The sequence below is a fragment of the Heteronotia binoei genome, chromosome 8, assembly GCF_032191835.1.
Source record: "Heteronotia binoei isolate CCM8104 ecotype False Entrance Well chromosome 8, APGP_CSIRO_Hbin_v1, whole genome shotgun sequence".
NCBI lineage: Eukaryota > Metazoa > Chordata > Lepidosauria > Squamata > Gekkonidae > Heteronotia > Heteronotia binoei.
In genome coordinates this window covers 122,029,138-122,043,072 of record NC_083230.1, presented here as the reverse complement: position 1 = coordinate 122,043,072, position 13,935 = coordinate 122,029,138, and the positions used below count along the sequence as shown (strand labels likewise).

The window sequence follows — 13,935 nt, the reverse complement described above, 5'->3', positions numbered from 1 at the left end:
GAAGGGGTGAGAATCCAGCACGCCGAAACAGAAAATGGTAGAAAAAGGAAATGGTAGGTTTGACTTCTGTAAGGGAGATGCAAAATTGAAATGGGGATTCGGGGGAATGGAACAGCAGGTACCGGTAATTCGAAATCATCCCGCACATCAGCCGAGACCAGCTGCTGCGTTTTGCCACAGGTCTCAATCCTGTGTCACGCGCCAAGAATGCCACGCGCCAAGAATTTCCAGGCTTGATTTCAAGTAAAAAGCCTCAGAAGAGTGCTACATTGCCAGTATGCCTCCAGAACATGTCCTTCATGTAGATCATGCGTGTCAAACATGTGGCCCAGGGGCCAAATCTGGCCCCCAGAGGACTTCTATTTGGTCCCCGAGCAACTGGCTGTCATCAGCTTCCTTCTCCCTCTCTCTTGCTTCCTTCTGCATCACAGCTTGCTTTGCCAGGCTTGCTCAATCGCACAGGAGCTACAGAACAGAATCTCTATTTTCTTTCTTGTGGGGGGAGGCAGAGCTTGCTTTGCCAGGCTCTCTCAATCGCACAGCAGAGCTACTGAGCCAAGCCTCTCTTCCTTCTATTGACTGAGGCTCCTCCCCTTCCTGGTCCCCTGGGGAAGGAAGGAAGGAAAGAGCCAGAGCTTCCTTTGCCCAGTTCCCTGGATCCCATGGGAGAAATACAAAGAAAGCACCTTTAAGACTAATGAGTGCTATTGCTTTAAGTGTGTTTTATTTTAGGTTTTTTTAAAAAATCTTTAATTGTGTTTGTGTCCTTTATAAAGTTTATATCGCTGCTACCTCTTCTTAAATAGGTACACACATGGCCCGGCCTGACAAGGTCTCAAGAAAAATACATTGAAATATAGTGGAAGATGGGTTTAGTCTACGTAATGAGATAAACAGCCCAAACAGCTGTTGATACAGCTAAAAAGAGAAATACGTTGGAAAGTGGTGTTCTTGTCCGCCTGATTTACTATTTCACATGTCAACATCATTCTAGTTTGCCATTAGAAAAAAAGAATACAATGAAATATAGTTAAAATGGGTTAAGCATATGTAATGAGATAAACAGCCAATATCCCTATTTTGAGGATGTCAATTCCAAAAAATTATTCCGATACGCTATTCTAAAAGAGAAATACATTGGAATACTGTGGATGTATCATTGTACTCGACGAGAGTGGGTTTAGCATCTGTAATGAGATTTAAAAAAAAAAACCAATGTCCCTGTTCAGTCCTGGGAGGCGCTTGTTCCAAGTTTCATAATAATTTGCAATTCAGCAGTTTCTCTCCCCATTCTGTTCTTGAAGTTCCTTGTTTCTGAAATCCAGTGCTGCAGAAATTACCTAGGTAGGATCCTGAGTAACAATAAGCTAAGCCCAGTGCCCTAGACCAGTCAGGGCTGGCCCTAGACTGTCTCACACCCTAAGCAAGGCAACTTCTGCACCCCCCCCCCCATAACATCACCAAGGCACATGGGAGGTGCCAATTCGGTGCCCTAGGTGATCGCCTAGTCTGCCCAGTGCCCAATATGGCCCTGGCCGCAGTCCTTAACCACGCGTTCTAGCACAGGGGTGTCAAACATGCAGTTTGGGGGCCGAATCAGGACCCCAGAGGGCTCCTATCAGGTCCCCGAGCAACTGGCTGTCATTTATTTTATTTATTTATTTATTACATTTGACTTATATCCCGCCCTCTTCGCAAGCGGACTCAGGGCGGCTCACAGTATCATCTGCTTCCTTCTCCCTCTTCTTGCTTCCTTCTGCATCACAGCTTGCTTTGCCAGGCTTGCTCAATCGCACAGGAGCTACAGAGCAAAGTCTCTATTTTCTCCATTGGCTGAGACTCCTCCCTTGGGGAGAAGGGGGGGAGGGAGAGCTTGCTTTGTCAGGCTCTCTCAATTACACAGCAGAGCTACTGAGCCAAGCCTCTCTTCCTTCTATTGGCTGTGACTCCCGGTCCCCTGGGGAAGGAAGAAAGAGCCACAGCTTCCTTTGCCCAGTTCCCTGGATCCCATGGGCGAAATACAAAGAAAGCATCTTTAAGACCAATGAATGCTAATGTTTTAAGCATGTTTGAAGTTTTTAAAAATATATATTTGTGTTTGTCTGTGTCCTTTATAAAAATTTATATCTCTGCTACCTAATCTTAAATAGGTACAGACATGGCCCAGCCTGACATGGCTTGGCCCAACTTGGCCTGGCCCGGCCCAACAAGGTCTCATTTGTGTCAGATCCGGCCCTCATAGCAAATGAGTTCGACACCAGTGAGTTCGACAATCTAGCACGTTTGTAAACCTATTCTGTGCAGTGCTGCCCTATTACCTGGGCAGAAAAGCCCTTACGACCTAAACTTCTGAATTAAGAACATAAGAGGAGCCATGTTGGATCAGGCCAGTGGCCCATCCAGTCCGACACTCTGTGTCACATAAGAACAGAAGAGGAGCCATGTTGGACCAGGCCAGTGGCCCATCCAGTCCGACACTCTGTGTCACATAAGAACAGAAGAGGAGCCATGTTGGACCAGGCCAGTGGCCCATCCAGTCCAACACTCTGTGTCACACAAGAACATAAGAGAAGCCATGTTGGATCAGGCCAATGGCCCATCCAGTCCGACACTCTGTGTCACATAAGAACAGAAGAGGAGCCATGTTGGACCAGGCCAGTGGCCCATCAGTCCAGTCAACACTCTGTGTCACACAAGAACATAAGAGAAGCCATGCTGGATCAGGCCAGTGGCCCATCCAGTCCGACACTCTGTGTCACATAAGAACAGAAAAGGAGACATGTTGTATCAGGCCAGTGGCCCATCCAGTCCAACACTCTTTGTCACATAAGAACATAAGAGAAGCCATGTTGGATCAGGCCAATGGCCCATCCAGTCCGACACTCTGTGTCACATAAGAACAGAAGAGGAGCCATGTTGGACCAGGCCAGTGGCCCATCCAGTCCAACACTCTGTGTCCCACAAGAACATAAGAGAAGCCATGCTGAATCAGGCCAGTGGCCCATCCACTCCGACACTCTGTGTCACATAAGAACAGAAAAGGAGACATGTTGTATCAGGCCAGTGGCCCATCCAGTCCAACACTCTGTGTCACACAAGAACATAAGAGAAGCCATGTTGGATCAGGCCAGTGGCCCATCCAGTCCGACACTCTGTGTCACATAAGAACAGAAAAGGAGACATGTTGTATCAGGCCAGTGGCCCATCCAGTCCAACACTCTGTGTCACATAAGAACATAAGAGAAGCCATGTTGGATCAGGCCAGTGGCCCATCCAGTCCAACACTCTGTGGCACGTAAGAACAGAAGAGAAGCCATGTTGGATCAGGCCAGTGGCCCATCCAGTCCAACACTCTGTGTCACATAAGAACATAAGAGAAGCCATGTTGGATCAGGCCAGTGGCCCATCCAGTCCAACACTCTGTGTCACATAAGAACATAAGAGAAGCCATGTTGGATCAGGCCAGTGGCCCATCCAGTCCAACACTCTGTGTCACATAAGAACATAAGAGAAGCATGTTGGATCAGGCCAATGGCCCATCCAGTCCAACACTCTGTGTCACATAAGAACAGAAGAGAAGCCATGTTGGATCAGGCTAGTGGCCCATCCAGTCCAACACTCTGTGTCACATAAGAACATAAGAGAAGCCATGTTGGATCAGGCCAATGGCCCATCCAGTCCAACACTCTGTGTCACATAAGAACATAAGAGAAGCCATGTTGGATCAGGCTAGTGGCCCATCCAGTCCAACACTCTGTGTCACACAGTGGCCAGATATATATATACACCTCTGCTCCATATTTTTATCCAATCCCCTATTAAAGCTGGCCTGTAGCCGCCACCACCTCCTGTGGCAGTGAATTCACATGTTAATCACCCTTTGGGTGAAGAAGGACTTCCTTTTATCCGTTCTAACCTGCCTGCTCAGCAATTTCATTGAATGCCCACGAGTTCTTGTATTGTGAGAAAGGGAGAAAAGTACTTTCTTTACATTCTCCATCCCATGCATTATCTTGTCACCCCGCAGTCAACGTTTCTCCAAGCTAAAGAGCCCCAAGCGTTTTAACCTTTCTTCATAGGGAAAGTGTTCCAACCCTTCAATCATCCTAGTTGTCCTTTTCTGCACCTTTTCCAATGCTATAATATCCTTTTTTAGGTCCGGTGACCAGAATTGGGCAAGCAGACGCAGACCTAGAGATTGGGGTTTAATTTCATGAGGAGAAGGCGGGGAAGCCCTGAAGTCCCTCCCCCCAGACGTATCCACCTCCATTTCACCTCTGCTTCTAAGATCTGTTAATTTTTTTTTGGGGGGGGGGGAGGGGGTAGTGGTATATTTCATTTGTCTCCAGATCACGTTTCACCACTTAGGTGAAAAAAGAAAAAGAAAAGTTGGAGTAAAAGAGAAACAAGAGTCGGAGCGTCTAATAAATACTGCTTTGGCAGCCGAGAGTTTCCATTATGCTCGAAGAATGCGGAGCAGAGCAAGAGATCCCCACATCTGTTTGCATTTAGGGTTTTTTTTTTAAGAAGGGGGGGGGAGCTGGCTTTGTTTGGGGAGGGGGGGGTGACAGATCTTGGAGCAGAGCCAAAGGCCTTCCTCATTAAGGGAACTTTTAACCTGCCAGCTGCCAGAGCAAGAGGTAATTTTTTTAAAAAAGCTCTGCCCGTATTCCTGAGTAATTAGATTGGGAGGGAGAACGCCGATGGGTCTGCTTGCCCAATCTGACGAAATTAGAAGCTCTCGTGGCTCAGAGTGTTAAAGCTGCAGTACTGCAGTCCTACACTCTGCTCACGCCCTGAATTTGATCCCCGGCGGAAGCTGGGTTTTCAGGTCGCCGGTTCGAGGTCGACTCAACCTTCCATCCTTCCGAGGTCGGTCAAAGGAGTCCCCAGTTTGCTGGGGGGGTGGGAAGCATAGATGACTGGAGAAGGCAAGGACAAACCACCCCGTAAAAAGTCTGCCGTGAAAACGTTGTGATGCGACATCACCCCAGAGTCGGAAATGACCGGTGCTTGCACAGGGGACTATCTTTACCTTTAAGCGCAGAGTGGTAAAGCTGCAGTCGGAATCCTCTGCTCACAACCCGAGTTCAATCCCAGCGGAAGCTGGGTTCAAGTAGCCGGCTCTAGGTTGACTCAGCCTTCCATCCTTCTGAGCTCGGTCAAATAAGTCCCCAGCTTGCTGCGGGGGGGGGGGAGTGTAGAGGACTGGGGAAGGCAATGGCAAACCACCCCGTAAAAAGACTGTCCTGAAAACATTGTGAAAGCAACGTCACCCCAGAGTCGGAAACGAATGGTGCTTGCACAGGGGACCTTTCCTTTCCTTGGGCTTTTAGATGGCTTTGCACTTGGAAATAGGGTTACCCTTCAGAAATACTGGCTCCTTCTCCAGAAAGAGCCCAGGTGGTTCCTGGGCACAGGCCTCAGATTCAGCTAGGGTTGCCAAGTCCAGTTCAAGAAACATCTGGGGACTTTGGGGGTGGAGCCAGGAGACTTTGGGGGTGGAGCCAGGAGCAAGGTTGTGACAAGCGCAATTGAGCTCCAAAGGGAGTTCTGGCCGTCACGTTTAAAGGGACCACCCACCTTTTAAATGCCTTCTCTCCATTGGAAATATGAAGGCCAGGGGCACCTTCTTTGGGGGCTCATAGAATTGGATCCCCTGGTCCAATCTTTTTGAATCCTGGAAGGTCTTTTGGGGGAGAGGCACTGGATGCTATGCTGCAAATGTGGTGCCTCTACCTCGAAAAACAGCCCTCCCAGAGCCCCAGGTACCCACAAATAGTTCTCCATTATACCCTATGGGAATCGGTCTCCATAGGGAATAATGGAGTGCCCAGCAGATATCCCCCCCCACACTTTTTGATGACCCTGAAGTGGGGGGAGGGCCTCAAAACTGGGGGATCCCCTGCCCCCACCTGGGATTTGATGATCCTAGATTCAGCAGGTGCTCAGCTCCTGAACCTTTCTGACGGCCCCCCTCCTCCTCCCCACCTACCTTGCCCATTGAATCGTAGGTGCAGCTGCGTAACAATCCCTGGATTAGGAGAGCGGGCAGCCAGCCAGCCAGCAGGGGCTTTGCCATGCCCCCAGCAGCCCTCATTAACCCCCGGAGAAGCCTGCACCACCTTTCTCCACTTCCTATGTAATTTTGGGCGGCAGCTGGCTTGCTGGTTTTTGATTGGCGGGGGGGGGGGGGGCAGGAGTGCCCCAGGCGAGTGAGGACTGCTTGGGGTGGCTGGATCTCTAGACAGCCCAAGCAGGCCTCGCCCGCCCGGGGCTCTCCTTTTTTGCATCGGGTTGCTTTTGGCTGAGGGGGGGGGGGTGGCGGCATATGCTAATGAGTTATGCTAATGAGCTCCACCATATTTTTTTTTTTACAAAATGACCCCTGCCTGGGTGAATCTGTAGTCGAAACTGGCAAGTTATGGGTGGATCGGTGGGTGAAACTGTCAGGTTATATGGCTGGATCCGTTGGGTGAAATTGACAAGTTATTGTGGATCTGTGGACGAAAGTGGCAAGTTATGGGTAGTTCCATGTGTGAAAAACTGACTGGTTATTGGTGGACCCATGAGTAAAACTGGCAGGTGTTATTTGAATCTGTGGATGCAAGTTAAGGGTGGATCCATGAGCAAAACTGGATCTGTGGACAGAACTGTTGCGTGATTACGGATCTGTGGATGAAGCCGGCAAGTTACGGGTGGATCCATAGGTTAAACTGACAGATTATTGTGGATCTCTGGATGAAACTGGCAAGATATGGGTGGATCCATGGGTGGAAAACTGACAGGTTATTGGTGGACCCATGGGTGAAACTGGCAAGTTATTGTGAATCTACGGTGTTAGGCAAATTGCCCTCAAAAGAGGTTTGGGGAGATCTTTTAGCGAGATCTTATGGATCTGTGTCTACAGGAGGCGTCTCCTATGGAATTCACCCAATAAGAGGAGATATTGTCTAATAATCAAGGGGTTTTATTATGAAATAAAGGCAAACGTACAAGGGTACAAAATCATACAACATACATACAGGCCTACGAAATGTAGGTAAAACCCACATTTCAGAGCAGATGTGTGTGAGTTGAAACTCCAGGCACCCTGGCAACCAAACGGGTGATCATGATGTCCGTATATAAGTGGAATTAGGGGTCTTTTGCTCACAGCGGATGAAACTGGCAAGTCATGGCTGGATCCGTGGGTGAAACTGGCAAGTTATTGTGGATCTGTGGACGAAACTGGCAAGTTATGGGTGGATCTGTGGGGGAAACTGGCAAATTATCATGGATCTGTGGACGAAACTGGCAAGTTATGGGTGGATCTGTGGGTTAACCTGGCAGGCTACGGGTGGATCCATGGGGGAAACTGGCAAGTTATCGTGGATCTGTGGATGGAACTGGCAAGTTATTGGCTCCATACCTAGAGTTGGCTCCGTACCTAGAACGCAATGACTTGGAAACAGTGATCCATGCGACAGTTACCTCAAGAACTGACTACTGTAATGCCCTCTACATGGGGCTGCCCTTGACTCAAATTTGGAGGCTACAACTAGTTCAAAATGCAACAACCAGGTTGTTAATGGAGCTACCTGTACGGGTGCACACTCAACCTCTGCTGGAAACATCGCGCTGGTTGCCTGTGATGTTCCGGATTCGTTTCAAGGTGCTGGTCAGAACCTTTAAAGCCCTATATGACCTGGGACCTGCCTACCTTCGGGTCCGCATCTCCCCATATGTGTCCCAGAGAGCACTCTGTTCGGGATCTCAAAACCTCCTTAAGATCCCTGGACCGAAAGAGGCTCGACTGTCCAGCACTAGAGCCGGGGCGTTCTCAGTCATAGCCCCTGTTCTGTGGAACGCCCTCCCCGAAAACATCAGGGCCCTGCGGGACGTGCCACAGTTCCAAAGGCCTGTAAAACCGAATTATTTAAACTTGCTTTTAACCGCTGAAGGGAGGTAGCTATTACTCCACGGCAGCGACAATCCCACTGAATCATTATAACTGAAACAAGAACATCAGAGAAATGAGAAATGCACGTCTTGGTTTTAGGATTTTAAATCGTATGAATGGTTTTACTGTGCGTTTTGTTTTTAATCCTTATGTGGTTTAATCGGTTGATGTTAGCCGCCCTGAGCCCATCAGGGGAAGTCGGGGGGGGGGGGATATAAATTTGATAAAATAAATAAAATAGCTGCATGGGCAAAAGTGGCAGATTAAGGGTGGATCTGTGAGTGAAATCGGCAGGTTATTGTAGTTCTGTGGCTGAAACTGGGAGCTTGTGGTGGATCCAGGGCTGACAGTGGGCGGAGTGCATCAAAACCTAGCACGTGGCCTCTGGGATGCTCCGTTTGTCCTGAATAATTTGATCATGTAGGCGAATCTGACGGTTCGCCTACCATTTGACGTCATCCTGGCAGGCCAGAGGGGCTCCAGGTTGGGGAACAAACTCCAATGACTGAGAACATAAGAACACAAGAGAAGCCATGCTGGATCAGGCCATTGGCCCATCCAGTCCAACACTCTGTGTCACATAAGAACACAAGAGAAGCCATGTTGGATCAGGCCAATGGCCCATCCAGTCCAACACTCTGTGTCACATAAGAACATCAGAGAAGCCATGTTGGATCAGGCCAATGGCCCATCCAGTCCAACACTCTGTGTCACATAAGAACACAAGAGAAGCCATGTTGGATCAGGCCAATGGCCCATCCAGTCCAACACTTTGTGTCACATAAGAACATAAGAGAAGCCATGTTGGATCAGGCCAATGGCCCATCCAGTCCAACACTCTGTGTCACATAAGAACAGAAGAGAAGCCATATTGGATCAGGCCAATGGCCCATCCAGTCCAACACTTTGTGTCACATAAGAGAAGCCATGTTGGATCAGGCCAATGGCCCATCCAGTCCAACACTTTGTGTCACATAAGAACATAAGAGAAGCCATGTTGGATCAGGCCAATGGCCCATCCAGTCCAACACTCTGTGTCACACAGTGGCCAAAAAAATTATATATATACACACACACACACACATATACACACTGTGGCTAATAGCCAGCGATGGACCTCTGCTCCATATTTTTATCTTACCCCCTCTTGAAGCTGGCTATGCTTGTAGCTGCCACCACCTCCTGTGGCAGTGAATTCCACATGTTAATCACCCTTTGGGTGAAGAAGGAGTTCCTTTTATCCATTTTAACCTGACTGAGGTTGAAGCAAGAGCAGAAAATGACCCCAACAAAAGTGATTTGGGGAGTAACCCTTTTTCGCATTAACATTTTTTAATTATTTTTTTTCAATTAAACAAGTAAATATCAATATCAATATGTCTATACAATTAATCTTATTAAAACAAGTTATAAACTAGCACAAGTACTTAAATACACATGATAAATATCAAGGAAGGATATTAAGTTACCTAAATGTAATTAGACATACTGACTATTCCCTGTTCAAGAAGAGAGGTCAAGATGAGTGTCAAGATACAATCAATCCAAAAAAATACTTACATTATTTTTTTAAAAAAAATATGTCATACATATTAATTCCTAGCTGCCTAAACATATTCTATATTTACTACATTTGCTATATATTCTATACGTACTATAGAGGTTATTCCAAAAAATTACTATTAGGTAATTACCATTAGGTGTGGTCCACGACTAGCACAGTAAGAGAAAATGGTAAAGAGTAAAAGAAGGCAGTAACCCTTTTGACCTACTCTGCATAGGGATGCTTTCAAACTCTGCTTTGCTGACCTTGTCTCAATTTTGCTTCTCCTCTGTATTTCACACCTATTTTCCGTTGCTTTGCTTTGGATTTCCTTCCTGTAAGAAGCACCTGTTTTTCAGAGTTACAAACTGCGTATTTAAAAAAAATAATAGTAATAACAACCAGCGAACGATCCAAACAGATCTGGAAAGCCACTGGCAGAAAGCAGAGGAAAGAAACCAATGATTAAAAACATGGCTTGTTCTCCATCGCCTTACCCATGCAGGTGCTGAGCTGCGTGAACCCCGATAATGTGAACAGCCCTGAGATCCCCGTGAAGATCTTGAACTGCGACACCATCAACCAGATCAAGGAGAAGATCCTGGATGCCATCTTCAAGAACGTCCCTTGCTCCCATCGGCCCAAAGCTGCCGACATGGATCTAGGTACGTGGGCAACTGGTCGGGTGGATGAAGCGAAACGTTCATCGAGGCCGTGGGGCAAGTTCACACCACCTTGTGAGCACATGCTGGCAGTGACATTGGCTTCCAGCCTTTCTGCCTAAATAAGGGTCCCCAGCCTTTTTGAGCCTGTGGGCACCTTTGGAATTAGAACATAAGAGAAGCCATGTTGGATCAGGCCAATGGCCCATCCAGTCCAACACTCTAGGGAGAGCCAGTTTGGTGTAGGGTTAAGTGTGAGGACTCTTATCTGAGAGAACCGGATTGGATTCCCCACTCCTCCACTTGCACCTGCTGGAATGGCCTTGGGTCAGCCATAGTGCTGGCAGAGGTTGTCCTTGAAAGGGCAGCTGCTGTGAGAGCCCTCTCAGCCCCACCCACCTCACAGGGTGTCTGTTGTGGGGGAGGAAGGTAAAGGAGATTGTGAGCCGCTCTGAGACTCTTCGGAGTGGAGGGCGGGATATAAATCCAATATCTTCTTACATAAGAACATAAGAGAAGCCATGTTGGATCAGGCCAATGGCCCATCCAGTCCAACACTCTGAATCACATAAGTACATAAGAGAAGCCATGTTGGGTCAGGCCAATGGCCCATCCAGTCCAACACTCTGAGTCACATTAGAACATAAGAGGAGCCATGTTGGATCATGCCAATGGCCCATCCAGTCCAACACTCTGAGTCACATAAGAACATAAGAGAAGCCATGTTGGGTCAGGCCAATGGCCCATCCAGTCCAACACTCTGTGTCACATAAGAACTTAAGAGAAGTCATGTTGGATCAGCCCAATGGCCCATCCAATCCAGCACTCTGTGTCACATAAGAGAAGCCATATTGGATCAGCCCAACGGCCCATCCAGTCCAACACTCTGTGTCACATAAGAACATAACAGAAGCCATGTTGAATCAGGCCAATGGCCCATCCAGTCCAACACTCTGTGTCACATAGTGGCCAAAAAACCTAGGTGCCATCTAGAGGTCCATCAGTGGAGCTAGAAGTCCTTCCACTATGACCCCCCTCAAGCACAAGAATACAGAGCATCACCGCCCCAGACAGAGATTTCTAACAATAAGCTGTGGCTAATAGCCACTGATGGACCTCTGCTCCATATGCTTATCCATTCCCCTCTGTCTATGCTTGTAGCCACCACCACCTCCTGTGGCAGTGAATTCCACATGTTAATCACACTTTGGGTGAAGAAGGACTTCCTTTTATCCGTTCTAACCCAACTGCTCAGCAATTTCATCGAATGCCCACGAGTTCTTGTATTGTGAGAAAGGGAGAAAAGGACTTCTTTCTCTACCATATCTATCCCATGCATAATCTTGTAAACCTCTGTCATGTTACCCCGCAGTCAACGTTTCTCCAAGCTAAAGAGCTCCAAGCGTTTTAACCTTTCTTCATAGGGAAAGTGTTCCAACCCTTTAATCATTCTAGTTGCCCTTTTCTGGACTTTTTCCAATGCTATAATATCCTTTTTTGAGGTGCGGTGACCAGAATTGCACACAGTATTCCAAATGAGACCGCACCATTGATTTATACAGGAGCATTATGATACTGGCTGATTTGTTTTCAATTCCCTTCCTAATAATTCCCAGCAGAGAGTACCAATGATACATTGTGACTAATAGCCGCTGATGGACCTCTGCTCCATATGCTTATTCATTCCCCTCTTGAAGCTGTCTATGCCTGTAGCCGCCGCCAGCTCCTGTGGCAGTGAATTCCACGTGTTAATCCCCCTTTGGGTGAAGAAGTCCTTCCTTTCATCCGTTCTAACCCGACCACTCAGCAATTTCATCGAGTTCCCACGAGTTCTCATGTTGTGAGAAAGGGAGAAAAGGACTTCTTTCTCTACCTTCTCTATCCCGTGCATAATCAGGTCTCTCTCTCTCTGGGCAGGAAACGCAGAGGAGGTCTCTGTCTGTGCCCGGGATAAGGGAGCTCACCCTCCTGCGTGAACTGAACCATAAAATTGCAACCAGAGAATCATGTGCAGTATCTGTGCTCAGGGAAGGTGCCAGCTGCCCCGGGGTGCTTTTGGCTTGCTCTGTTGATTGACAGCTCTGTCCTTCCTAGGCTATCAAGTATCACTGAATGCAGAAAAGGACTTTCTCGGCTGCAAGTCCGCTACCACGCCTGGCTGCTGAGATAGTCCATTTAGTCCCAAACAGTTGCTTTTATTCAGGGCTTTTTTTTGTAGCAGGAGCTCCTTTGCATATTAGGCCCCACCCCACTGATGTAGCCAATCCTCCTGGAGCTCTCAGCAGGCCCTGTACGAAGAGCCCTGTAAGGAATTCTAGCAGGACCTCCTTTGCCTATTAGGCCACACCCCCCTGATGTAGCCAATCCTCCTGAAGCTCACAGTAGGCCTTGTACGAAGAGCCCTGTAAGGAATTCTAGCAGGACCCCCTTTGCCTATTAGGCCACACACCCCTGATGTAGCCAATCCTCCTGGAGCTCTCAGCAGGCCCTGTACGAAGAGCCCTGTAAGGAATTCTAGCAGGACCTCCTTTGCCTATTAGGCCACACACCCCTGATGTAGCCAATCCTCCTGAAGCTCACAGCAGGCCCTGTACGAAGAGCCCTGTAAGGAATTCTAGCAGGACCTCCTTTGCCTATTAGGCCACACACCCCTGATGTAGCCAATCCTCCTGGAGCTCTCAGCAGGCCCTGTACAAAGAGCCCTGTAAGGAATTCTAGTAGGACCTCCTTTGCCTATTAGGCCACACCCCCCTGATGCAGCCAATCCTCCTGGAGCTCTCAGCAGGCCCTGTATGAAGAGCCCTATAAGGAATTCTAGCAGGACCTCCTTTGCCTATTAGGCCACACACCCCTGATGCAGCCAATCCTCCTGGAGCTTCCAGCAGGCCCTGTGCTAAGAGCCCTGTAAGCTCTTGGAGGATTAGCTACATCAGGGGTGTGTGGCTTAATATGCAATGGAGATGTTGAGTAATCCAACGCGCTCAGTCCAAGGACCAAATGCACGTCTTCAAAAGCTTGCCCTCTCTTTTCCACTCTTCCAGTAATGAGCACCTCATCAGCCTCTCGCTCAACCTGCTCCAAACCATTTCTCAGCATCCCTGCTAACACCTTCCAGGGGCCCTTTTTTGGCTGATTCTTCTGACCGAGATGGGAGGGGCTGCGATTCTTGGCTGCTCTCCTTCTATGTGACTTCAGCTACCGCTTCCAAAGCTTTTTCTCGGCTTTAATCTTGAGCTCTAGGGAGCCCCGTGGTGCAGAGCGGTAAAGCTGCAGTACCGCAGTCCAAGCTCTGCTCACGACCTGAGTTTGATCCCCAATGGAAGCTGGGTTCAGGTAGCCGGCTCAAGGTTGACTCAGCCTTCCATCCTTCCGAGTCAAATGAGGACCCAGCTTGCTGGGGGGGAAGTGTCAATGATTGGGGAATGCAATGGCAAACTACCCCGTAAAAAGTCTGCCGTGAAAATGTCGTGATGCGACGTCATCCCAGAGTCAGAAACGACTGGTGCTTGCACAGGGGACTACCTTTACCTTTAAGCAGCCCCGTGGCACAGAGTGGTAAAGCTGCAGTACTGCAGTCTGAGCTCTCTGCTCATGACCTGAGTTTGATCCCGGCAGAAGCTGGGTTTTCAGGTAGCTGGCTCGACGTTGACTCAGCCTTCCACCCTTCCGAGGTCGGTAAAATGAGTCCCCACAGGAGACCTTTCCTTTCCTTTAGTGGTTAAGTGTGCGGAGTCTTATCTGGGAGAACCGGGTTTGATACCCCACTCCTGCACTTGCACCTGCTGGAA

The 13,935-nt window shown here is 48.4% G+C and overlaps 1 protein-coding gene across 1 annotated transcript in view; it reads left to right on the top strand.

Moving 5' to 3' along the window:
* PLXNA4 (plexin A4) overlaps positions 1-13,935 on the top strand; it is a 930,623-nt gene that overhangs the window by 806,277 nt on the left and 110,411 nt on the right. The gene's annotated exons all lie outside the window — the stretch shown is intronic.